The sequence below is a fragment of the Odocoileus virginianus genome, chromosome 5 (genome assembly GCF_023699985.2).
Source record: "Odocoileus virginianus isolate 20LAN1187 ecotype Illinois chromosome 5, Ovbor_1.2, whole genome shotgun sequence".
In the NCBI taxonomy this organism is placed as follows: Eukaryota; Metazoa; Chordata; class Mammalia; order Artiodactyla; family Cervidae; genus Odocoileus; species Odocoileus virginianus.
The window spans coordinates 13,756,023-13,781,403 of NC_069678.1; the positions used below are offsets into that span (position 1 = coordinate 13,756,023).

Consider the following 25,381-nt stretch of genomic DNA (forward strand, 5'->3'; position numbering starts at 1 on the left):
ATAGATAAATATTATATGCAATGTTGCAATGATATGTAATTGTGGTACATAGTCACTTTTTAACTTTGATATAATAGTTAAAGACAAAAGCATTCAGAATAACTATCATAGAAACATATGTTAATGAGTACAAAATATAAAAAAATTTAAATTGTGACATAATAACATAAAATATATGTGTGTGTGGGTAGAAGTAAAAGGGCAGAGTTTTTGTATGTGATTTTAATTAAATTAGTTGTTCAAAATAGGCTATTATAAATATGTTTTATCTAAGCTGCATGGTAACCAGAAAAAGTATACCTAAAAAAGATACATGCAAGAAAAAGAGAAAGAAATCAAAGCACATTAATATAGAAAAATCATCAAATTGCAAGGGAAGACAGTAAGGGAGGAAGAATGGTACAAAATAACTACAAAATAGAAAACAATTAAACAAAATGACAATTATAAATAAACAATTAAAAGCTTTTGCACAGCAAAGGAAACCATAATCAAGAAGAAAAAAGCCCTCAGAATGGGAGAAAATATTTGCAAATGAAGCAAGAAAAGACTAATCTTCAAAATATACAAGCAGCTCATGCAGCTGCAAAAAAAAAAAATCAATCAAAAAATGGCCGAAGACCTAAATAGATGTTTCTGCAAAGAAGACATATGCATGACCAAGAAACACATGAAAAGATGCTGAACTTTGCTTATTACTAGAGAAATGCAACTTAAAACTGTCATGAGGTATCACCTCACACATGTCAGAAGGACCAACATAAAAAATCTACAGAAAATAAATTCTGGAGAGGGTGTGGAGAACTTGCACGGTTGGTGGGAATGTAAATTGACACAACCACTATGGAGAACAGTATGGAGATTCCCTAAAAACTATAAATACAACTATCATATGACCCAGCAATCCCACTACTGGGCACACACCCGAGAAAACCATAATTCAAAAAGACCCATGTCTTTTGGATGTGGCTTTTTTCACTTGTAAAAATACATTTATGAAAAAAAAAAAAACCACATTTATGATTCATCCACCTGTTGCATGCATCAAGTATGTTACTTTAATTGCCAACTAGAATTCCATTGTATAGATATAACATAGCTTTTAAAATTTCATTTGTTTTTGATAGTTGTCTTTTAGCAAAACATCTTGGTTGTTGCTAGTTTGGAGTGATTATGAATAAAGCTACCCTAAACCCAGATAATCACAATGGTGTGATCACTCACCTAGAGCCAGACATCCTGGAATGTGAAGTCAAGTGGGCCTTAGAAAGCATCACTATGAACAAAGCTAGTGGATGTGATGGAATTCCAGTTGAGCTATTTCAAATCCTGAAGGATGATGCTGTGAAAGTGCTGCACTCAATGTGCCAGCAAATTTGGAACACTCAGCAGTGGCCACAGGACTGGAAAAGGTCAGTTTTCACTCCAGTCCCAAAGAAAGGCAACCCCAAAGAATGCTCAAACTACCGCACAATTGCACTCCTCACACGCTAGTAAAGTAATGCTCAAAATTCTCCAAGCCAGGCTTCAGCAATATGTGAACCAAAAACTTCCAGATGTTCAAGCTGGTTTTAGAAAAGGCCGAGGAACCAGAGATCAAATTGCCAATATCCGCTGGATCATCGAAAAAGCAGGAGAGTTCCAGAAAAACATCTATTTCTGCTTTATTGACTACACCAAAGCCTTCGACTGTGTGGATCACAATAAACTGTGGAAAATTCTGAAAGAGATGGTAATACCAGACCACCTGATCTGCCTCTTGAGAAACCTGTATGCAGGTCAGGAAGCAATAGTTAGAACTGGACATGGAATAACAGACTGGTTCCAAATAGGAAAAGCAGTACGTCAAGGCTGTATACTGTCACCCTGCTTATTTAACTTATATGCAGAGTACATCATGAGAAATGCTGGGCTGGATGAAGCACAAGCTGGAATCAAGATTTCTGGGAGAAATGTCAATAACCTCAGATATGCAGATGACACCATCCTTATGGCAGAGAGTGAAGAGGAACTAAAAAGCCTCTTGATGAAAGTGAAAAAGGAGAGTGAAAAAGTTGGCTTAAACCTTAACATTCAGAAAACTAAGATCATGGCATCTGGTCCCATCACCTCATGGCAAATAGATGGGGAAACAGTGGCTGACTTTATTTGGGGGGGGGCAAAATCACTGCAGATAGTGACTGCAGCCACGAAATTAAAAGACGCTTACTCCTTGGAAGGAAAGTTATGACCAACCCAGATAGCATATTAAAAAGCACAGTTATTACTTTGCCAACAAAGGTCCATCTGATCAAGGCTATGGTTTTTCCAGTGGTCATGTATGGATGTGAGAATTGGACTGTGAAGAAAGCTGAGCGCTGAAAAATTGATGCTTTTGAACTATGGTGTTGGAGAAGACTCTTGAGAGTGCCTTGGACTGCAAGGAGATCCAACCAGTCCATCCTAAAGGAGATCAGTCCTGGGTGTTCATTGGAAGGACTGATGTTTCAGTTTGAAGGCTGAAGCTGAAACTCCAATACTTTGGCCACCTCATGCGAAGAGTTGACTTGTTGGAAAAGACCCTGCTGGGAGGGATTGGGGGTGGGAGGAGAAGGGGACAACAGAGGATGAGATGACTGGATGGCATCACTGACTCAATGGGCATGAGTTTGTGTAAACTCCGGGAGTTGGTGATGGGCAGGGAGGCCTGGCATGGTGCGATTCATGGGGTCGCAAAGAGTTGAACACGACTGAGCGACTGAACTGAACTGAACTGAAACATTATTAAATAATTAAACTTTAAAAAAAGACACTTGTACCCCAATGTTCATAGTAGCACTATTTACAATAGCCAGGACATGGAAGCAATCTAGCTGTCCATTAACAGATGAATGGATAAAGAAGTTGTGGTACATTTATACAACAGAATACTACTCAGCCATAAAAGTAAATGAACCTGAGTTATAGTGAGGTGGATGAACCGAGAGCCTGTTATACAGAGTGAAGTAAGCCAGAAAGAGAAAAACAAATATTTTATATTAACACATATATATGGAATCTAGAAAAATGGTACTGATGAACTTATTTGCAGGGCAGGAATAGAGATAAAGAATGTAAAGGATGAACTTATGGAAACAGTCAGTGAAGGAGAGGGTGGGATGAATTGAAAGAGTAGCATTGATATACATACACTGCAATGTGTAAGATAGATAGCTAGAGAGAAGCAGCTGTAGAACACAGGGAACTCAGCTGTACGTCACTGATGTCCTGCTGCGCTGGGATAGGGGGTGGGGTGGGAGGGAGGATCAAGATGGAGGGAATATATGTATACTTGTAGCTGATTCACATTTTTTAATGGCAGATACCAACCAAATATTGTAAAGAAATTATACTCCAGTCAAAAAAATCCCCCCAAACCAAAAATTAATTGTAAATTCTTATGCTTAACATTTACTTTAAATATAGATTAAACTCCCCAATAAAAGATATAGAGTAACTGAATGAATAAAACAAGACTTAACTTTATATATATATGATATACAATATCAATATATGATATCTACAAGAGACTCACTTTAGTTTTAAGGGCACACATAGGCTAAAGGTGAGGGATGGGAAAAGATTCCATGCAAATGGGAACCAAAAGAGAGTGTGGGTGGCTACACTGATAGCAAACAAAATAGACATTAAATCAAAAGCTGTCAGGAAGACAAAGGAAGTCCTTACATGATGATAGAGGGTCAATTCAATAGGAAGATATAACAATGATAAATATTTATGTATCCAACATCAGAGCACCTATAATATATAGAGCATACAGTGACAGAAGAAATAGATAGCAATCAAATGATTGTGGACTTGAATACCCTGCTTTCAAGAATGGATAGAAAATTCAGACAGGAAATCAAGAAGGAAACTGCAGACTTGAACAATACCATAGACCAAATGGACCTAATAAACATATATTGTATGTATGTATGTATTTTGTATGAAAGTCACTCAGTTGCATCTGATGCTTTGCGACCCGATTGACTATACATTCCATGGAATTTTCCAGGCCAGAATTCTGGAGAGGGTAGCCTTTCCCTTCTCCATGGGATCTTCCCAACCCAGGGACTGAACCCAGGTGCCCCCCATTGCAGGCAGGTTCTTTACCAGCTGAGCCACAAGGTAAGCCCAAGAATACTGGAGTGGGTAGTCTATCCCTTGTCCAGCAGATCTTCCTGACTCAGGAATCGAACTGGGGTTTCCTACATTGAAGGCGATTCTTTACCTACTCTATTATTAGAACCAAATAGATCTAACAAACAGAATATTATACCCAAAGCAGTAGAATTCATATTCTTCTCAAGTGAACACAGTACTTTCTCCAGGATACATCACATGTTAGGCCATGAAACAATACTTAAGATTTAAGAAATTATATCAAATATCTTTTCCATCATAATGGAATGAAATTAGAAAACAATAAATGAAGAAAAATGGGAAAATTTACAAACACATGGAAATTACCAGCACATTTTTGAACAACCATTGAGTCAAAGTAGAAATCTTAAGGGAGATAAGAAAATATCTTGAGTAGAAGAAAAGGAAAAAAATATCCAACCCAGGGATCGAACTCAGGTCTCCCATATTGCAGGTGGATTTTTTACCAGCTGAGCCACAAGGGAAGCCCATAAAACCTACAGAAGGAAGCAAAAGCAGTACTAAACCAACAAACACATGAAAAGATGTTCAGCATTGCTCATTATTAGAGAAATGCAAATCAAAGCTACAATGAAGTATCACCTCACACAGATCAGAATCAGTTCAGTTCAGTTCAGTCTCTCAGTCATGTCCAACTCTTTGCAACCCCATGGACAGCAGCATGCCAGTCCTCCCTGTTCCTCATCTTTTCCCAAAGTTTGCCCAAATTCATGTCCATTGTATCAGTGATGCCATCCAGCCATCTCATCCTCTGATGCCCTCTTCTCCTTCTGCCCTCAATCTTTCCCAGGATCAGGGACTTTTCCAATTAGTTGGCTGTTCACATCAGATGACCAAAATACTGGAGCTTCAGCTTCAGCATCAGTCATTCCAATGAGTATTCAGGGTTGATATCCTTTAGGATGGACTGCTTTGATCTCCTTGCTGTCCAAGCGACTTTCAAGAGTCTTCTCCAGCACCACAGTTCGAAGGAACCAATTATTTTGCATTCTGCCTTCTTTACGGTCCAGCTTTCACAACCATACATGACCACTGGGAAGACCATAGCCTTTACTATATGGACCTTTGTCGGCAAGGTAGTGTCTCTGCTTTTCAACACACTGTCTAGGTTTGTCCTAACTTTCCTGCTGCTAAGTCACTTCAGTCGTGTCCGATTCTGTGGGACCCCATAGATGGCAGCCCACCAGGCTTTGCCGTCCCTGGGATTCTCCGGGCAAGAACACTGGAATGGGTTGCCATTTCTTTCTCTAATGCATGAAAGTGAAAAGTGAAAGTGAAGTCGCTCAGTCGTGTCCAACTCCTAGCGACCCCAAGGACTGCAGCCTACCAGGTTCCTCCATCCTTGGGATTTTCCAGGCAAGAGTACTGGAGTGGGGTGCCATTGCCTTCCCCTAGTTTTCCTGCCAAGAAGCAATTGTCTTCTGATTTCATGGCTGCAATAACTATCCACAGTGATTTTAGAGCCCAGGAAGAGCAAACCTGTCACTACTTCCACATTGTCCCTTTCTATTTGCCACGAAGTAATGGGGCCAGATGTCATGATCTTAATTTTTTAATGTTTAGTTTTAAGTTGGATCTTTCACTCTCCTCCTCACCCTCATCAAGAGGCTCTTTAGTTCCTCTTCACTTTCTGCCATTAGAGTGGTATCATCCACATAACTGAGGTTATTGATATTTCTCCAACTTATTTTGATTCCAGTTGTATCTCATCCAGCCTGGCATTTCTCATGATGTACTCAGTGTATAGGCTAAACAAACAGGGTGACAACAGGCAGACTTGTCATACTCCTTTCTCAAAAGCTACCACATGACCCAGCAATTCCACTACTGGGCATATACTTGGAGAAAACCATAGTTCAAAAAGACACATACCCCAGTGTTCACTACAGCACTATTTATAATAGCCAGGACATGGAAGCAACCTAGATGTCTATAAGCAGATGAATGGATAAATTGTTACATATACAATGGAATATTACTCATCCATGAAAAGGAACAAATTTGAGTCAGTTGTAGTGAGGTGGATGAACCTAGAACCTGTTATGCAGAGTGAAGTAAGTCAGAAGGAGAAAAACAAATATCATGTATTAACACATATATATGGAATCTAGAAAAATGGCACTGATGAACCTAATTCCAGGGTGGGAATAGAGATTTGGGAGTAGAGAAAAACTTGTGGACACAGTCGAGAAAGAGGAGGGTGGGATGAATTAAGAGAGTAACTTTGCAATATATACATTATTATGTGTGAAATAGATAGCTAGTGGGAAGTTAGCACAGCAAGCTCAGCCCGGTATTCTGTGATGACCTAGAGGGGTGGGATAGATAGAGTGGGAGGGAGGATTAAGAAGGTGGGAACATATTTGCACTTATGGCTGACTCATGCTGTTGTAAGGTAGAAGCCAACACAATATTGTTAGGCAATTATCCTCCAATTAAAAAATAAATAAAAAAAGCAGTACAAGAAAGAATGTTATAGTGATAAACACATTAAAAAATAAAGTTCTCAAACTACTTAAGTTTACATCTCAAGGAACTGAGAAAACAAAGAAAAACCTAAGCCAGAAGTTGGCAGAAGCAAGGAAGTCATAAGCGTTTCAGCAGAAATGAATGAAATGGAGACTAGAAAGACAGAAAAAATCTCAGTGGACCTAAGAGTGTGTTGGAAAGATAAGCAAAATTGACTTAGCAAGACAAGAAAAAAACAAGGAAGAGTCAATTAATATCAGAAAATGAGATTACTGGTGCACAGAAATAAAGAGATCATAAGAAACCATTATGAACAATTATAGACCATCAAACTACAAAATCCTGAAAAAAAAGAATAAATTCTTAGAAACATACAGCCTATACAGTTTGAATCAATAGAAAATATACAACTCGAACAGATCAATAATAATAAATAAGGAGTTTTAATTAGCAATCAAAAACTTCCCAACAAAGAAAATTCCATGACTGAATGGAGTCACAGGTGAATTTTATCAAATCACATACCAAAGAATTAATCTAATCCCTCTTAAACTCTTCCTAAAAAAGTAGTAGTATAGGGAACACATTTAAAGATGTTGGCATATCCTAAGCCAAACTAACACACCACACAAAAAATTATAGGCCAATGACCCTGATGAACATAAATGCAAAATCTCCACCAAAGTACTAGCAAATGGAACTCAACAAAATATTAAAAGGATCAAACACCATGACCAACTGGGATTTAATCTAAAGATGCAAGGATGTTTCAGAATATGCAAATCAATAATGTGATATACCACACTAAAACAATGAAGGATAAAAATCACACAATAATTCAATAGAGGTGGAAAAAGCATATGACAAAAACAATACTCTTTCATGATTTAAAACTCTCAAATTAAGAATAGAAGGAAGCTATTTTAACACAATAAAGGCCACATATGAAAGCCCACAACTAACAATAAACTCAGTGGTGAATGATTGAAAGCTTTTCCTCTAGGAACAAGGCAAGTGTGTCTGCTTGCTGTTTCTATTCAAATTAGGACTGGAATTTCTAGCAACAGCAATCAGGCAAGGAAAGGAAATAAAAGGCACCCAAATTGGAAAGGAAGAAGTAAAATTATTTTTATTGCAAATGACATGATCTTGTATGTAGAGAAATCTAAACATTCCACAGAAAAATTCTTTTAGAACTAATTAGTGATTTCAACAAAATTGCAAGACACAAAATCAACATATGAAAATCTTTTGCACTTCTATACACTAACAATGAACTATCAGAAAAGGAAATCAAGAAAATAATCACACTTACATTACAATCAAAATGAATAAAATATCTAGGAATAATCTTAACTAAGGATTGAAAGATCTGTGCACCAAAAACTATAAATATTGATGATAGATATATACACACAAATATATAGAAAGACATTGCATGTTCATTAATTTGAGGAATTAATATTGCTGAAATGGTCACAGTGCCAAGGTAATCCACAGATTCTGTCGAAACTGTGTAAATATAATTAGGGAGTTTTTACAAAAAGAGAAAAAAATCTTGAAATTCATATGGAACCACAAAAGATCCCAAATAGCAGAAGCAGCTTAGAGCAAGAAGTACTAAACTGGAGGCATCACATTTCCTTATTTCAAAGTATATTACAATGCTACTTTAAATAGACATTAAAAACAGACATATAAACTAATAGAACAGAATAAAAATCCCAGAAATAAGCCCATCCATATATGGTCAACTGATCTTTGACAAGGAAACCAGGAGTACCCAATGGGGAAAGGGAAGTCTTCCCAAAAAATGATGCTAGGGAAACCAGATATCCACATGCAAAAGAATGAAATTGGACACTTACACCATATAAAAAATAAACTAAAAATGGTTAATAACTTAAAAGTAATACCAGAGACTGTAAAACCCTAAGAAGAAAGCAAAAGGAAAAATCTTCCTGACACTGGCCTTGACAATAATTGTTTGAATATGACAACAAAGCATAGACAATAAAGCAAAATAGACAGTTGGGATTATGATAAACTGAAAAGTTTTTGCACAGCACAGGAAACATCAACAGAGTGAAAAGGAAACCTACAGAAATGGGAGAAAATAGCTGCAAACTATGTATCTGATAAATGGTTAGTATCCAAATTTTATAAGGGACCCATACAACTCAATAGGAAAAAACCTAAATAATCCAGTTAAAAATGGGGAAATGAACTGAATAGACATTTGTCAATGGAAGATATAAAAATGGCCAACAGGTATATGAAAAAATCACTCAACATTATTAATCACCAGAAAAGTGAAAATCAAAACCACAGTGTGTGCAAGAATCCTGGAGCAGGTTGTCATTTCCTCCTCCAGGGGATATTCCTGGCCCTGGGATCAAATCTGCATCTCCTGTGTTTCCTGCACTGCAGGCAGATTATTTACTGCTGAGCCACAGGGGAAGTCCAAAACCACAGTGAGTATACTCTTATACCAGTTGTAATGGCTACTACCAAAAAGAAAAAAAGATGTGTTGCTGATGGGCTGGAGAAAAAGGGATATTCATACACTGTTGGTGGGATTGTAAATTGGTGCAGCCATTTTGGAAAATAGTACAGTTTCTCAAAAATTAAAAATATAACTACTCACTGTTGTTCTGTTGCTCAGTTGTGTGTCCAACTCTTTGCAACCCCATGGACTGCAGCATGCCAGGCTCCCCTGTCCTTCACCAACTCCTGGAGCTAGCTCAAACTCATGCCCATTGAGTTGGTGATGCCACCCAACCATCTTGTCCTCAGATCAGTTCAGTCACTCAGTCAGGTCCAACTCATTGTGATCCCATGGACTGAAGAACATTAGGCTTACCTGTCCGTCAACTCCCAGAACTTGCTCAAACTCATGTCCATCGAGTCGGTGATTCCATCCAACCGTCTCATCCTCTGTCACCCTCTTTCCCTCCTGCCTTCAATCTTTCCCAGCATCAGGGTCTTTTTCACTGAGTCAGTTCTTCGCATCAGGTGTCCAAAGTGCTGGAGTTTCAGCTTCAGCATCAGCCCTTCCAAAGTATATTTAGGACTGATTTTCTTTAGGATTGACTGTTGGATCTCCTTGCAGTCCAAGGGACTCTCAAGAGTCTTCTCCAACACCACAGTTCAAAAGCATCAATTTTTCGACGCTTAGCCATCTTTATGGGCCTACTCTCACATCCATACCTGATGACTACTGGAAAAACCATAGCTTTGTTTATGACTTATAACTACTCTATGATTTAGCAATTATACTTTGGGTATGTATCTAAAAGAACAGAAATCAGGATTTCAAAAATATATCTGCAATGGTCTTTATCTTTCTGGCTTACTTCGCTCTGTATAATGGGCTCCAGTTTCATCCATCTCATTAGAACTGATTCAAATGAATTCTTTTTAATGGCTGAGTAATATTCCATGGTGTATATGTACCACAGCTTCCTCATCCATTCGTCTGCTGATGGGCATCTGGGTTGCTTCCATGTCCTGGCTATTATAAACAGTGCTGCGATGAACATTGGGGTGCATGTGTCTCTTTCAGATCTTGTTTCCTTGATGTGTATGCCCAGAAGTGGAATTGCTGGGTCATATGGCAGTTGGACTCTGGGAGAAGGCGAGGGTGGGATGTTTCAGGAGAACAGCACTGAAACATGTATATTATCTAGGGTGAAATGGATAACCAGCTCAGGTTGGGTACATGAGACAAGTGCTCGGGCCTGGTGCACTGGGAAGACCCAGAGGGATCGGGTGGAGAGGGAGGTGGGAGGGGGGACTGGGATGGGGAGTACATGTAAATCCATGGCTAATTCATATCAATGTATAACAAAAACTACTGTAATGATGTAAAGTAATTAGCCTCCAACTAATAAAAATTAAAAAAAAATATATCTGCAATTCCATGTTCACTGCAAAATTTCTACAATATACAAGGCATGGAACCAACCTAAATATCCATTGCCAGATGAGTTGATAAACATGTGGTATATACATACAAAGGAATATTTTTGTTGGTCAATCACTAAGTCATGTCCAACTCTTTGCAACCCCCAGGATTGCAGCATGCCAGGCTTCCCTGTCCTTCACTGTCTTCTGGAATTTGCTCAAATGCACATCCACTGACTTGGTGATGCCATCCAACAATCTCATCCTCTGTATCCCCCTTCTCCTCCTGCCCTCAATCTTTCCCAGCATCAGGATCATTTCCAAACAACTGGCTCTTTGTATCAGGTGACCAAAGTATTGGAGCTTCAGCTTCAGCATCAGTCCTTCCAGTGACTATTCAGGGTTGATTTCCTTTAGGATTGACTGGTTTGATCTCCTCACAGTCCAGAAGACTTTCAAGACTTTTCTCCACCACTATTTGAAAGCATCAATTCTTCTATGTTCAGCCTTCTTTATGGTCCAACTACTCTCACATCTGTACATGACTACTATAAAAACCATAGCTTTGACTAGATGGATGTTTGTTGGCAAAGTGATGTCTCTGCTTTTTAATATGCTGTCTAGGTTTGTCATAGCTTCTCTTTCTAGGAGCAAGCATCTTTTAATTTCATGGCTGCAGTTACTGTGTGCCGTGATTTTGGAAACCAAACAAATAAAGCCTGTCACTGTTTCCACTTTTACCTGTCCATTTGTGATGAAGTGATGGAACCAGATGCCATGATCTTAGTTTTTTGAATATTGAGTTTTAAGCCAGCTTTTTCACTCTCCTTTTTCACTTTCATCTAGAGGAATATTATTCAAACTTAAAGAAGAAGGAAATTTTGCCTTTTGTGACAAACATAGATGAAGCAGTAGGACATTACACTAAGTAAAATAAGCCAGAGAGAGAAGAACAAATAAATACTACATGAAACCACTTATATGATGAGTCTTATATTTTCAATCTTACAGAAGCAGAGTTGAAGGGTTCTTGCACAGATCTGGGAGGACGGTGAAATGGGTAGGTATTAGTCAAAAGGTTCAAAGTTTCAGTTACACAAGATGAATACATCCTAGAGATCTACTGTATGGCATAGTGCCTAAAGTTAACAATACTACATAATATATGTAAAGTAATTTTAATGCCTATAATTAATAACACTGTAGACTACACTTAAATTTTGTGCTGTTACATAAGCAACAACAACAATCAAATGAAGAAGGCAGGAGGAAACCTTTGGAGGGGATGAATCTGATTTTTTGGCATAAGTTATGGTGGCAGTTTCACTAGTATATGTGCTCAGTCACTTCAGTCATGTCTGACTCTTCATAACCCTATGGACCATAGTCTGCCAGGCTCCTCTGTCCATGGAATTCTCCAGGTAAGAATATTGAAGTGGGTTACCACCCTCCTCCAGGGGATCTTCACAACCCAGGGATCGAACCTATGTCTTCTGTGGATCCTGCACTGCAGGCGGATTTTTCCCTGCTGAGCCTCTGAGGAAGTCCATACACACACACACACACACACACACACACACACATATGAAAATTGCCTATAGTTCTTTTGAAAAATAATAATATATAGTTAATATAAACTTTATTATAATTTAAGAGCCCATCTGATATATCTGATAATGCCTTAAAATTTTTTGAGGAAATATCTTCTTGAGACATCCCTCTAAAATAATTCACAGATTCAATCTCTCTTAGAACTGGAAGGAATTTTAAGCAATCGCCTGGTTCAGTGAATACCTTAAGAAAAATAAAGAATTACTGTCACTTTTTAGATCAAGTTGCATGATGTTAAATGACTCACCCACGGCCACCTATTATTTCTTTTCTCAGCTATTTCTTTTTTCTAGCCAAACAGATCTCAAGACCTATTTCATGTGCAACTATAAGATATTCAAGTGCAAAATAATTCACTGAGAAACCCTATTCCAGGTTAGATACATTAAATATGCACAGCTCTTTGTATGTCAATCAAACCTCAATAAAGTATTTTCTTAAAAAAATATTAACTTTTTACATAGTTTGAATTGTTTGACCCTGTTACCATTGTTTATTGGCCTAAACATTTGGTATCTTAATTTTCCTTTCTCAAGTGGCCGCTTGCTTAGTATCTGTGTATTTTGGCAACTGCTATGTTCAAGGACTTCTTAATTTCTTTATAAAAATTTGCTTGTTGCTATCGGGCTGTTGTTGATGCTGTCATTGTTAACTACAATGCTGAATCAAGTTTATTTGTCACAGATCACTTTAAAAGGCATACTGTAAAAAAAATTAAATACTTCTCATCAAAAATAAAGTGAAAAAGACAGGCAGAATGACAGATCAGATGGATGCAATGTGAGATGAATTTGATGATTTGAAGATGAATGAAGGGGGGACACCAGCCAAGGAAATCAGGTATCCACTTGAAGGTGGGAAAGGCAAGAAATGGATTCTTCCCTGAGTCACCAGGTAGGAATATAGGCCTGCCAACACCTTGATTTTGCCCCATGAGACCCAAGTCTGACTTATGACCTACAAAATGGTAAGATAATCAATTTGAGAGGTTTTAAGGCCATAAGTTTTTCTGGTAGTTTGTTACAGTAGTAATAGAAAACAAATAGAGAAATTAAGCAACTCAGTTTTAGAAAGAACAATTAATGTTACCATATAAATTCCTGTTTTCCTCCCTCAAAATACTGAAGTGATTTTCTCCCTTTTGTGAATCTCAAGTCTGCTCTCCTTTTGTGGCTAACATGCACACCTTATTGTTGGGTGAGAAAACAAACTCTGAAGGTTGGGGTCTAAATAAAATCTTATGAAATGGGGTCTCTGTGAGCCTCCTAGGACAAAAGAAGGAGGGAAGCCATGGAGTGGGGTGAGAAGGTGTCACTTACCATAGACGGTGAGGAGGAAAACCTGGGTAAGTTCTAATCCTCCAGTAAAGCTGACTCGAGCCCGGTAGTGTCCACTGTCCTCATAGGTCAAGTTCTCAATCTTCAGGGACAAGATGTTGGGCACATGGACCCTCTGCTGGTACTTGTCCTGGAGGCTGACCCAGGTTGGAGTGTCTGCCCCACGATGGACTTGCAGCAGGACTCTGTAGTTTGAATCAGGGCCAAAAGCCCATGAGACCTTCTCTGGTTCAGCTTCTTGCTTCTTGGTCACATTAAACAACACAGAACCTCCTCGGATCCCCTGCAGGGGAACACGGGCTCCAGAATCCTGAATTTCAGAACCACGTGCACCAGGACTCTTAGCCCCAGTGCTGCAGATGCCTAAAGGATTGGAAACTGGAAATATTTTTTTTTCATCAATAATAAAGGAAAGAACTCACACAAACCTCTTTTTAAAGAAATCTACCCGGTATAATTCCTTGATTCTAATAAGACAGCCAAGTACAATTAATTGAAACAACTTTTGGAATCAAGTCTTCTTTCTAATGAAGTGTAACATTGAATAGGTTACATAAATTTGCTAACCTGACATTTCCTTACTGACCTCATAAGGTCAGTATAAGTTAAATGACATCACAAGTGAAAAGCACCCAGCACATTTTCAGGCACAAATTAGGTGCATAACTGTAGAAGGCACTTCTAAAATGTCTCCTTACATCCCTGCCTCCTTGTGTTCACACACTTGTTTCTCTGGAGTGTGGACTGCACCTAGTGACTTGCTGTCAGGAATGGACTGCAGCAGACACGGTGGATGTCACTCAGTGGTTTTAGAGTACACAGGACTGTGACTTCCCTCTTGCTTACACTCTCACACACTCTCTTTCACTCTCTCCCTTGCTTGCCCTGAGGAATCCAGCTGCCATGCTGTCAGTTGCCCTACTGGGGAGACCCATGTAACAAGGAACTGAGGGAGCCTCTGGTCAACATCCAGGGAGGAGCTGAGGCCCTCAGTCCAACAGGAGCTTCCTGCTAGCAGGTCTTTCCCAGATGACCCTGAGCTGATGTAGCCTCAGTCAAGACCTTGATTTCAGTCTGAGAGACCCTGAGCCAGAGGACCCAGCTGACCCGCCCCTGGACCCTGACCTAGAGCAAATGTGACACTCTACTTGATGGTGTTTAAGGCATTAACTTTTGGGGTGACAGGTTACACAACAGTAAATACCTAATACAAATATGAATGCTGTTCTCCTTTTTGCTTCTAAGCAGTGTGGTAGTCAGGATAGGCTAGGCTGTGCTGTGTAACAAGCAGTTAAAATACCTCAAGGTCTTAGAACAAGAGGAGTTTATATCCCCCACCACAGTCCCCATGAGGGAGCGAGGGAGGGATCCCGTCACACGGAGTGGAGGCTCCACCATCTGCATGGAGCCCACAGGGTCCTCACAGGCTCCCAGCCCCACAGCAGGGAGGGGAAACAGGAGAATCACACTTCTGTCCAGAAGTAGCGTGCTCTCAGCTCTTGCTTTCTGGCCAGCACTGGTCACAAGGCCCTGGCTAACTGCCAGGGACTAGAATATGAGAGTGAGCAAGTGATCATTTAGTGAGCTCTGCTGTCCCGGCCACCGAGTCAGCACTTCCCTATCCAGTCCCCGAGAGGTTGCAGTGGGCCTTCCTCGATCACTTTCTTGCAGAGCTGAGACCAGTGGGCACATTCCCCTCAGGGCCACCCCATCCTGAGCCCACCCTCCCTTGTCAGACACAGGCCCCAGGGACTGGCTACCCTCTGTCCTTTTTGGGGACAGGGTAGGACAGAACAGAACCAGAGAAAGTAATGCAGAACACTCTTATCCTGAAGGGAACAATAATTTGCTTTTCCCAGAGGGTCATGATCCACCTGAGTTGGCCTCTGCCTGCCAGGGAAAAACGTTCTCTCTCCACCTGAGTAAGTTCTCCTCATATCAAGCCTGCCTTCCTCTATTGTACTTATACCCATTCCTGGCTCTCACTAGAGGCAGAGAATGGCTCAGTCCAGTATTCATATATATGTGTATTTCAGATATTTCTTTGTATTTATTTAATCACTTATTCACTGAATTAGGCATCTCCTCGGGGTCAGGCCCCCATCCCCGTCCCTTCAGCTCCCCTCATAGGCCTGGAGCCTTACATTAGGCTTTATACTGCTTTACTATATTTCCAGAGAATGGTTTGCAAACAAAGTTTCCATAGACTGTGAACGATGTTGTCCTTCAGGAGGTGATCTAAACGTCCCCCTCAGGAGCAGAGGCAGAGAAAACAGAGGGCCAGACTGGATTCCCAAGGGGATGCTTGAAGAAGAGCATCCCTCATTCCATGCAGGGCTGAGAAGTGACCACAGTAATGGTCAGGGGTCTCCTCTTTTCAGGTGCCCTGAACAGGCTCACTGCTGTCAGTCCCTGTCGTGACACAGGACTAGGATACATGGGATGAGGAGACAGAGCAGAGGCCTGACATACACACACGAGAGTCCTCTCTGGACAGAAGCTGGGAGAGCCCTTAGGGGGGCATCTGCCCAGGCCCCTCCTGTCACAGAGGAAGGCCCCCCCAGAGGGTGAACCTGTCCTGGGTCACACAGGGCAGAGCCACTCCTGGCACCAGGGCTCCCCTCTCCCAGCCCAGTGCTTCTCCCCTGCAGGAGCTCCACCAGCTCCCCACCCTGTCCCTGTCCTTCCCAGGGGCTTCTCTCCCAGCACTGCTGTCTTATCACCAGGATCTGAGCAGCTCCTGGAGGCTAATCCTCCAACTTTCTCTCCTGGGAAAGGGGAAGCAAGTAATTACAGGGGTTTAGCAGAGCAGGGAGTAGCTTTCCAGGTGGCACTAGTCATAAAGAACCTGCCTTTCAATGCAGGAGACATAAGAGATGCAGCTTTGATCCCTGGATCAGGAAGATTCCCTGGAGGAGGGCATGGTAACCTGCTCTAGTATTCTTGCCCGGAGAATCTCATGGACAAGGGAGCCTGGTGGGCTACAGTCCTTGGAGTTGTGGAGTCAGACCCGACTGAAGCGACTTAGCGTGCACACACAGCAGAGCAGGGACTTCTGGCAAGTGGAGAGTTAAACGGCAGACCTACCAGACCCTACACTTGCTGGAAATGAGGGAACCAGGGAGAGAGGAGGCTCAGCCCTCAGGCTGCAGGGAGGATGGACTCAGAAGCTGGCGGTGAGCACCAGCTGTGAGGAAGATGAAAGAGACATAGAAAAAGAAGGCAGACAGTAAGAGCATTGTGAACTACAAAAGGTCTAATCCTGAAGAAGAAAATTAAGCCAGAAAGGCTGTGGTTATAAACAAGAGAGTAAAGTTTATTTAAATAATATAAAATATAAAAATCAACATAAAATTTTGTTCACATTTCTGACTCTTCCTTCGTCATCACACCAGGAAATCAATAGCCATTTTTTCTCAACTCATAATCAAACCCACCTGTACCTTTGCACTGTCTCCTCCGTCTCCATGACTCTCTCTAGATGTCAGTGATGGTAGGGGCCCTTTCTTCTTTGTGTTCTGCCAGTAGACACAGGGACACTCTGAGGGCATGAAGGAGACTATTGCTATGATGAGTGCATCTTCCCAGGACCTACCAGTAGCTTCTGTGTCTCTGGGAAATTCCAGTGTGAACTGAACTCACGTTCAAGTTTCCTTTCCCACTACTTCCAAACTCATGTCCAGAAAAGGGTTAAAGATGTTAAGAATGGTAAAGACAAAGATACTTCACCCACAGCATCACTCCTCACCACCTACTCCTCCAAATGTACAAAGCAATTTAATGTTCCTTCCAATGATGCCTCTTCTTGTTCACCCAGGGTGCCCGACCTCCACTGGAAAGTGTCCATCTTATTCAGTATCATGGAGGCTGGGGCTAAGAGGGCAACAAATTCCACCCCTTCCCAGATCCTGGGTGACCTTGAGAAAGTCATTTTCCTTCTCTGTGTGTAGATCATCTCATCTCTAACATGAGAAATTCAAACCACTTCTCTCTCTTTTTTTCTCCCTTTATCTCACTTTGTCTCCATCTCTTTATTTTTAATTTGTGAATTTCTAGTCCCAGACTTTAGATAAAACTATAATTTTGAACATATTTTTGCAGTTAAATAACACTGGAAACATGAAGAAAGCCTACATTTTACTGTAGACAGAAGTAATCTAGTTAAATGGGATATAGTCCTTATTTCAATGCCCTTTATTAATATGTTGGCCCATTTTTACAAATGCTCTCTAATTTGTTTAGTTTTATCCAGAATTCAGAATCCACTATATTTTCTACTTTTCTTCATTTGTTTGTATTTAATTTTTATATATACAAATGTCTAATCTTTCATAAATTTATAGATGTATCCACATCATTCCTGTGAATTTTCTAGATTTGTTTATTTTTAATTGAAGGATACTTGCTTGGTACGCATCCTTCTTTAGGACATTCTCTTTTTCTTTCAGTTCCTCTTTTTTGCTCAACTCTTTATTCTCTCCACTTTTTCTTCTCCCACCTCCAAACTTTCCCCCCATTTTAATCCCTTGTTAGTAATCTATTACATTTTCTTCTGCATTTTCTCCTACTCTCATAAATATGTGGGTGTATAGATTTTAAATATCACAGATTACTGTCTTATTTACAAGACTAGGATTTTATTATATACAGTTTTCTGCATCTTACTGATGGAAATCCATACATCTGATGCTATCAAAAATTAGAAACACCTCCCAGACAATTGGTAAACTGTTTTTTTCCCTAGCTTCATAATACTCCACTGTACAGAAACTTCCCATCTTGTTCAATCATTTCCAAATTGATGTAAAGATTCATTGTTTCTAGGATTTTGCCCTAAAACAGTGATTTGCATTTTAGAGGGCATCCTCCCAGAGAATTCATTTTACTGGAAGATAATTTTTCAACTTTTCAAAATGAAAACTAACACTGAGGTAGAATGCAAAATATATAAATTCTTTTGACATAAACTGGAGACTTCAAGGACCCTCTCCTTTGTGATGATCTGCTAGGATCTGCACCCCAAACCCTAGTGGAGAGTGTGTGTTCACTATCCTTTCTAGTAGAGAAGCCCAAGGAGCCTGACTAGAGTTGCTTCCTCTGGCCCAGACCTGGGGCTCTTGTCGGCCTCCTCCTCCACGATGTCTTGTATAAGCTTCCAGGGCCCCTCTGAGTCTAGACCAGGAGAACCTCAATCCCTTGCCCTCTGCCCTAAGGAGCCATGTTCTTTGTCTCCCTCCCTCTCCCCAGGACCCTGGGCAGGCTCTCTTGGCTTCCCTGTTACTGCAGCAGAAGCAACCTCACCTCCCTCGAAATGGTTCTCTTAATGCAGACAAGGCTGCCTGAGCTCAGGGGTCCCAGACTTGCCACAACCAAAAAGGCCATATTATTCTTTCCTTGCACTCTGGGGCTCTAAACAAAGTACACTGCTTTTGAAAACTTAGAGTTGTTTTCCCTTTTTGTCCAACAAAGACGTCAAAACCTAGAGAGCACTCCAAGTGGTAGGGTCCTGCTTTGCTGGCTTTATCCGATATCCCTCCCTCCCCAGGAGCCCCGGTCACTCACTGGGAAGGAGACTGATGAATCCCAGGAGCCAGGAGGTCCGGCAGAGGTGGGGGTCTTCTGAGCAGAGCCTCATTGCAGGTTGCCTGCCACCCTGTTCAGCTGCAGAGGAAATATTGAGGAAGGTAGCTTCAAGAGAAGAGAAAAGCTTGGGCCCCAGCTTCCCACCCTCAGGGTGGAGCTAACAAATTTGTTTCTAGTGGACCACTGGCCAGCATTAGTTCTCTGTCAGTCTCTGTCTCATGCATTGGCAGGTGGGTTCTTTACCACTAGCGCCACCTGGGAAGCCCGAGCTCTGTCAGTCTAGAGAAACTCCTTTAATCTTATCACCAGCATATACACTATGCACTCAATAAGACATTTTAAAATGAATGTATAAATAATTTCACTCTTTGATGTGCCTGGCATACTGTTTGACAGACCCCACTCAGTGAAGTCACAGCCAGCTTGGAGTTCTCATATACTTTTCCGTGATTCCCTGGGGTAACAGCTCTGCCCCAGGCAGCCCAGCTCACCAGTGCCAGGCTATGGTCAGGCACAGAAGCCATGCTCTGCAAAAAGGCTAGGCTAAGCCGCATCTCAAGCTTCCTAGGTGCTCACGTGTAAAGAATCCGCCTACCAATGCAGGAGATGTAGGAGATATGGGTTCAATTCTTGGGTTGGGAAAATCTCCTGGAGAAGCAAATGGAAGGCCACTCCAGTATTCTTGCCTGGAGAATTCCATGGACAGAGGAGGCTGGCAGTTTACAGTCCATGGGGTTGAAAAAGAGTTACAGATGATTTAGAGACTAAACAACAACAAAGCCCCATCTTGGTTTGGTGGCTGCTCTGTCTCTTTTCCATTTAATGAGTCAAATTTTCTTTCTAATTTTTAAGAAACTTCAACTCTCAGTTTCCTATATACGAAACTGTGGCAAGGAACAAAGTTCTTCGGGGGAAGCGTAAACTTCTCAAGTCCCAACACAAATATTGGCATTTACCTGTTACTTGCATCTGTATGGCCTTCCCAGCTGTCACCAGGGCTCCCTATATACACAAGGCAAAGCCAGACCCCTCATAGAAATTGTGCCACAGCCAAGCATTTCCCTTTAGTCTCCGCCAGCTCCGTTCCTGCTCTCACAGAGGGGAAGAGATAGACATCTACACCCTCCTCCTGGCCACAGCCTCAGCTACGTCAGCCTCCACACAACTGGCTGAGGGTCAGGCCCTGGCTTCTTCTCCCCATGCTGGATACCCTACATTATCTGAGGCTCTCATCTCCCATGTTCTGGAGGAGCAACACCATCCTCTTAACTTACCTCCTTCTCCTTCCTGTTGAGGCTTCTCCCTCAGCTGCTCAGGCAGAAAGCCCCAAAGTTGGGTCCACAGGACTGGCCCTATGACCATACACTTAAGGTAGTCAGGTACTGCATATTAAATCCTTTATGTATGTAAACCCCTCCTCCAAGAGGGATCTTATTACCTGTAAAAGGTCACAGAGCTAATCAAACGGCAAGACCTGGACTCTTGACAATGAGCTGAAGACACATCCCCCCAATCACAGCCCCTTTCCCATTCCAAGCAAATCTTCTGAAGTCTAGTCTGTGCTCCTTTCTAAAACTTGCTGTGCAGTATTCCAGACAAGAGAATGTTCAAAACTAGTTTTATTTTTCCCCTACTCCACCTAATAGCAGACAAATCAGCTTAAAATGTGGTTCATGCATCCTGTGGTCAGAAACTTTTTATATTGATTGAAAATATAGGCTGCTCATTCACTGGTTGCCTTTAGGGCAATGGAGAGCAAGTCACAATCCCCTCCTCCACTGGTCTTCATGATTCTCATGAGAGAAACCTAGTGTGGGAACATTTTAGTTATGAAAACTATGTGGGTGATGGGCAGTGGGAAGGAGGACCCTGGAGAGGGGAAACCTGAAATGTCACTGGAGACCAGGGACACTGGGAGGAGAGTCAGCCAACAGATAATCCATGTTGGTAAAATGTCAGCGACTTTAAAATTATCCAGAGGTCTTATCTCACTTTCAGCATCCCAGCCATCCTGTGCTAAGGCATAGCACGTACACATGCACACATTCCCCAACAGAAACTTTGGTAAGAGTTTATTACATGAAACTACTTGGTACTGGTAATGAGTTGGGGAATTAAAGGAAGGCACACTTGGCTCTGCTGCAGCTAAGTATATACATGTGTAAATATGGGGTAGAGGATAATAAAGAAATGTAGAACTGAGTGAGATGGGGAGCCCTGGAAAACCAGTCAGGGAAGTGACCATGAGAGTGAAAATTCCTAGGAAATGCCAGAAATTATAGGAAGGCTCTGGACTTCTAGAAAACACCACCAGTGGTCATGTCTATCTTATTTGAATTGCACAGGACAGGACACCCCACCTAAGGACTGTATTGCATGAGGAACTTGTTGTTCAGTCTCTAAATCATGGCCAACTCTTTGTGATCTCATGGACAACAGCAGGCTTCCCTGACCTTCACTATCTCCCAGAGTTTGCTCAAGCTCCTGTCCATTGAGTCTGTGATGCCATCCAACCATCTTGTCCTCTGTTGTCCCCTTCTCCTCAGTTTTTCCCAGCATCAGGGTCTTTTCCAATGGGTCGGCTCTTCACATCAGGCGACCAAAATGTTGATCCAATATCTACTATTTAGAAGATTTATATGTGTCATTTTGGCTAATCAAAATTATTTGCTGAATTAAATCCTCAAAACAACCCTATTACCTGATCATTACATGCATCTTATAGAAGAGTATCCAGAATGTCCAAAGCTATTACATAACTTGTCCAAGGTTATATTTTAAGTAAGCAGCAAGGTGTTTACACAGTCGACATCAGCTGAGCCATGGACATGACCAGGAGGGAGAGAAGACTGTAGATTTTGAGAAACTCAAGTTTTAATTGAGAGAGAAAGGACCTCAGATTAGAAAGGATGTTTGCTTCCTGGTGTAGAAGGAAACTTCAGCCCCAGGAGTAAGAAGGGCTAGGTGCTTAGATAAGAGATGTTGGTAGAGAGGATCTGAGTTACGATATTCTCACTGACCATTCTGCCTGACTTGAGAGAGAAAAGCCACCACTCTAGCCTGCAGCGTTTGCAGCAGAGCACCAGGGCATTTCAGAGCTGGGCTGGGGAGGGGAGCAGATGGCAGCAGTTGCAGGGTGACAGCTTGCCTTCATTGTCCATTCTTTCCTCCTTACCTCCTATTCTATAATCCAGGTATCTATTTGCTGCTAAAACTTATCAAATAAAGCAAATGAATATATATAGCAAAGCAGAAACAGACTCACAGATATAGAAAACAAACTGGTGGTTACCAGAGGGGTGAGGGAAGAGGGGGGCAAACTAGGGGAATGGGACTAACAGACACAAACTACTATATAAAAGAGGTAAGCAGCAAGAATATATTGCACAGTACAGGAAATTATAGCCTTTATTTTGCAATAACTTTTTTGTTTTGGCTGTGCATGGGCTTTCTCTCTAGTTGTGGTGAGTGGGGCCTACTCTTTAGTTGCGGTGTGGAGGCTTCTCAATTCTCTTGTTGTAGAGCCTGGGCTCTAGAGTGTGCAGGCTTCAGTAGTTTGTGGCACATCAGCTTAGTTGCCCTGCAGCATGTGGAATCTTCCCTGGCCAGGAATCTAACCCATGACCCCTGCACTGGCAGGCAGATTCCTAACCACTGGATTAACAGGGAAGTCCTGTAATAACTTTTAAAGGAGTATAAGCTATCAATATATTGACTCACTATGCTGTACACCTGAAACCAACATAACACTGTATATCAACTATACATCAATAAAAATTATAATAAAAATCATAAACAGGATGAAGGATGGTTTCAATGGGTCAAATAGTCATTGGATCATGGAGAAAGCAAGGGAGTTCCAGAAAAACATATACTTATGCTTCATTGACTATACTAAAGCCTTTGATTGTGTGGATCACAACAAACTGGAAAATTCTTCCATTTATGGGAGTACTAGACTGCCTTACCTGTCTCCTGAGAAACTTGTATGCAGGTTAAGAAGCAACAGTTAGAACCAGACTTGGAACAACTGACTGGTTCAAAGTTGGGAAATGAGTATGATAAGGCTGTCTATCGTCAAATCCCTGTTTATTTAACTTATATGCAGAGTACATCACGAGAAATGCTGGATGGATGAATTACAAGCTGGAATCAAGATTGCTGGGAGAAATATCAACAGCCTCAGATATGCTGGTGACACCACTCTGATGGGAGTAAGTGAAGAGGAATCAAAAGAGTCTCTTGATGAGGGTGAAAGAGGACAGTGAAAAATCTGGCTTAAAATTCAACATTCAAAAAACTGAGATCATGGCATCTGGTCCCATCACTTCACAGCAAATAGATGGGGAAATAGTGGAAGCAGTGACAGACTTCATTTTCTTGGGCTCCAAAATCACTGCAGATGGTGACTGCAGCCATGAAATTTGAAGGTGCTTGCTTCTTGAAGGACCTAGACAGCATATTAAAAAGCAGAGACATCACTTTGCCGACAAAAGCCCGTCTAGTCAAAACTATGTTTTTTTTTTTCAGTAGTCATGTATGGGTGTGAAAGTTGGACCATAAAGAAGGCTGAGCACTGATGAATTGATGCTTTCAGACTGTGGTGCTTGAGAAGACTCTTGAGAGTCCCTTGGACAGCTTGGAGATCAAATCAGTCAATCCTAAGGGAAATCAACCCTGAATATTCATTGGAAGGATTGATGTTCAAGCTGAAGCTCTAATACTCTGGCTACCTGATGTGAAGAGCTGACTCAGGAAAAACCCTGATGTCAGGAAAGACTGAAGACAAAAGGAAAAGGGGATGAAGAAGATAAGATGCTTAGATAGCATCACCAACTCAATGCACATGAATTTGAGCAAACTCTAGGAGATGGTGGCGGACAGAAAAGACTGGTATGCTTCATTTCATGGAGTTGTAAAGAGTCAGACATGATTTAGCGACTGAACACAAATAAACACAGCACACACTGAAAAACTTTAGATGTGATTAGAAAACAATGAATATTTTTTTCTTTTTTTTCATTTATTTTTATTAGTTGGAGGCTAATTATTTTACAATATTGTAGTGGGTTTTGTCATACATTGACATGAATCAGCCATGGATTTACATGTATTCCCCATCCCGGTCCCCACTCCCACTTCCCTCTCCACCCGATCCCTCTGGGTCTTCCCAGTGCACCAGGTCCGAGCACTTGTCTCATGTATCCAACCTGGGCTGGTGATCTGTTTCACCCTAGATAATATACATGTTTCGATGCTGTTCTCTTGAAACATCCCAGCCTCGCCTTCTCCCACAGAGTCCAAAAGTCTGTTCTGTACATCTGTGTCTCTTTTTCTGTTTTGCATATAGGGTTATAGTTACCATCTTTCTAAATTCCATATATATGTGTTAGTATATTGTAATGGTCTTTATCTTTCTGGCTTACTTCACTCTGTATAATGGTCTCCAGTTTCATCCATCTCATTAGAACTGATTCAAATGAATTCTTTTTAATGGCTGAGTAATATTCCATAGTGTATATGTACCACAGCTTCCTCATCCATTCGTCTGCTGATGGGCATCTAGGTTGCTTCCATGTCCTGGCTATTATAAACAGTGCTGCGATGAACATTGGGGTGCACGTGTCTCTTTCAGATCTGGTTTCGTCAGTGTGTATGCCCAGAAGTGGGATTGCTGGGTCATATGGCAGTTCTATTTCCAGTTTCTAAAGGAATCTCCACACTGTTCTCCATAGTGGCTGTACTAATTTGCATTCCCACCAACAGTGTAAGAGGGTTCCCTTTTCTCCACACCCTCTCCAGCATTTATTGCTTGTAGACTTTTGGATAGCAGCCATCCTGACTGGCGTGTAATGGTACCTCATTGTGGTTTTGATTTGCATTTCTCTGATAATGAGTGATGTTGAGCATCTTTTCATGTGTTTTTGTGCCATCTGTATGTCTTCCTTGGAGAAATGTCTGTTTAGTTCTTTGGCCCATTTTTTGATTGGGTCATTTATTTTTCTGGAGTTGAGCTGGAGGAGTTGCTTGTATATTTTTGAGATTAATCCTTTGTCTGTTGCTTCGTTTGCTATTATTTTCTCCCAATCTGAGGGCTGTCTTTTCACCTTGCTTATAGTTTCCTTTGTTGTGCACAAGCTTTTAAGTTTCATTAGGTCCCATTTGTTTATTTTTGCTTTTGTTTCTAAAATTCTGGGATGTGGGTCATAGAGGATCCTGCTGTGATTTATGTCGGAGAGTGTTTTGCCTATGTTCTCCTCTAGGAGTTTGATAGTTTCTGGTCTTACATT

The 25,381-nt window shown here is 41.2% G+C and overlaps 1 protein-coding gene and 1 long non-coding RNA gene across 6 annotated transcripts in view; one reads left to right on the plus strand and one right to left on the minus strand.

The window, feature by feature from the left end:
• The window catches only part of LOC139035153 (SLAM family member 7-like), a 28,821-nt gene extending 9,640 nt beyond the window's left edge, over nt 1–19,181 (minus strand). For 2 of the 4 annotated variants that reach the window (XM_070467543.1, XM_070467540.1), the window contains exons 1-2: nt 16,946–19,050; nt 13,491–13,886 (exon numbers count right to left, since the gene is read on the minus strand). The gene's annotated coding sequence lies outside the window, so the exon portion shown is untranslated. Of the gene's footprint in view, nt 1–13,490; nt 13,887–16,945; nt 19,051–19,070 lie in introns of those variants that run through there. The other 2 variants (XM_070467541.1, XM_070467542.1) reach the window with 2 other exon arrangements.
• The window catches only part of LOC110142058 (uncharacterized), a 163,148-nt gene that overhangs the window by 83,155 nt on the left and 54,612 nt on the right, over nt 1–25,381 (plus strand). The window lies entirely within an intron of this gene.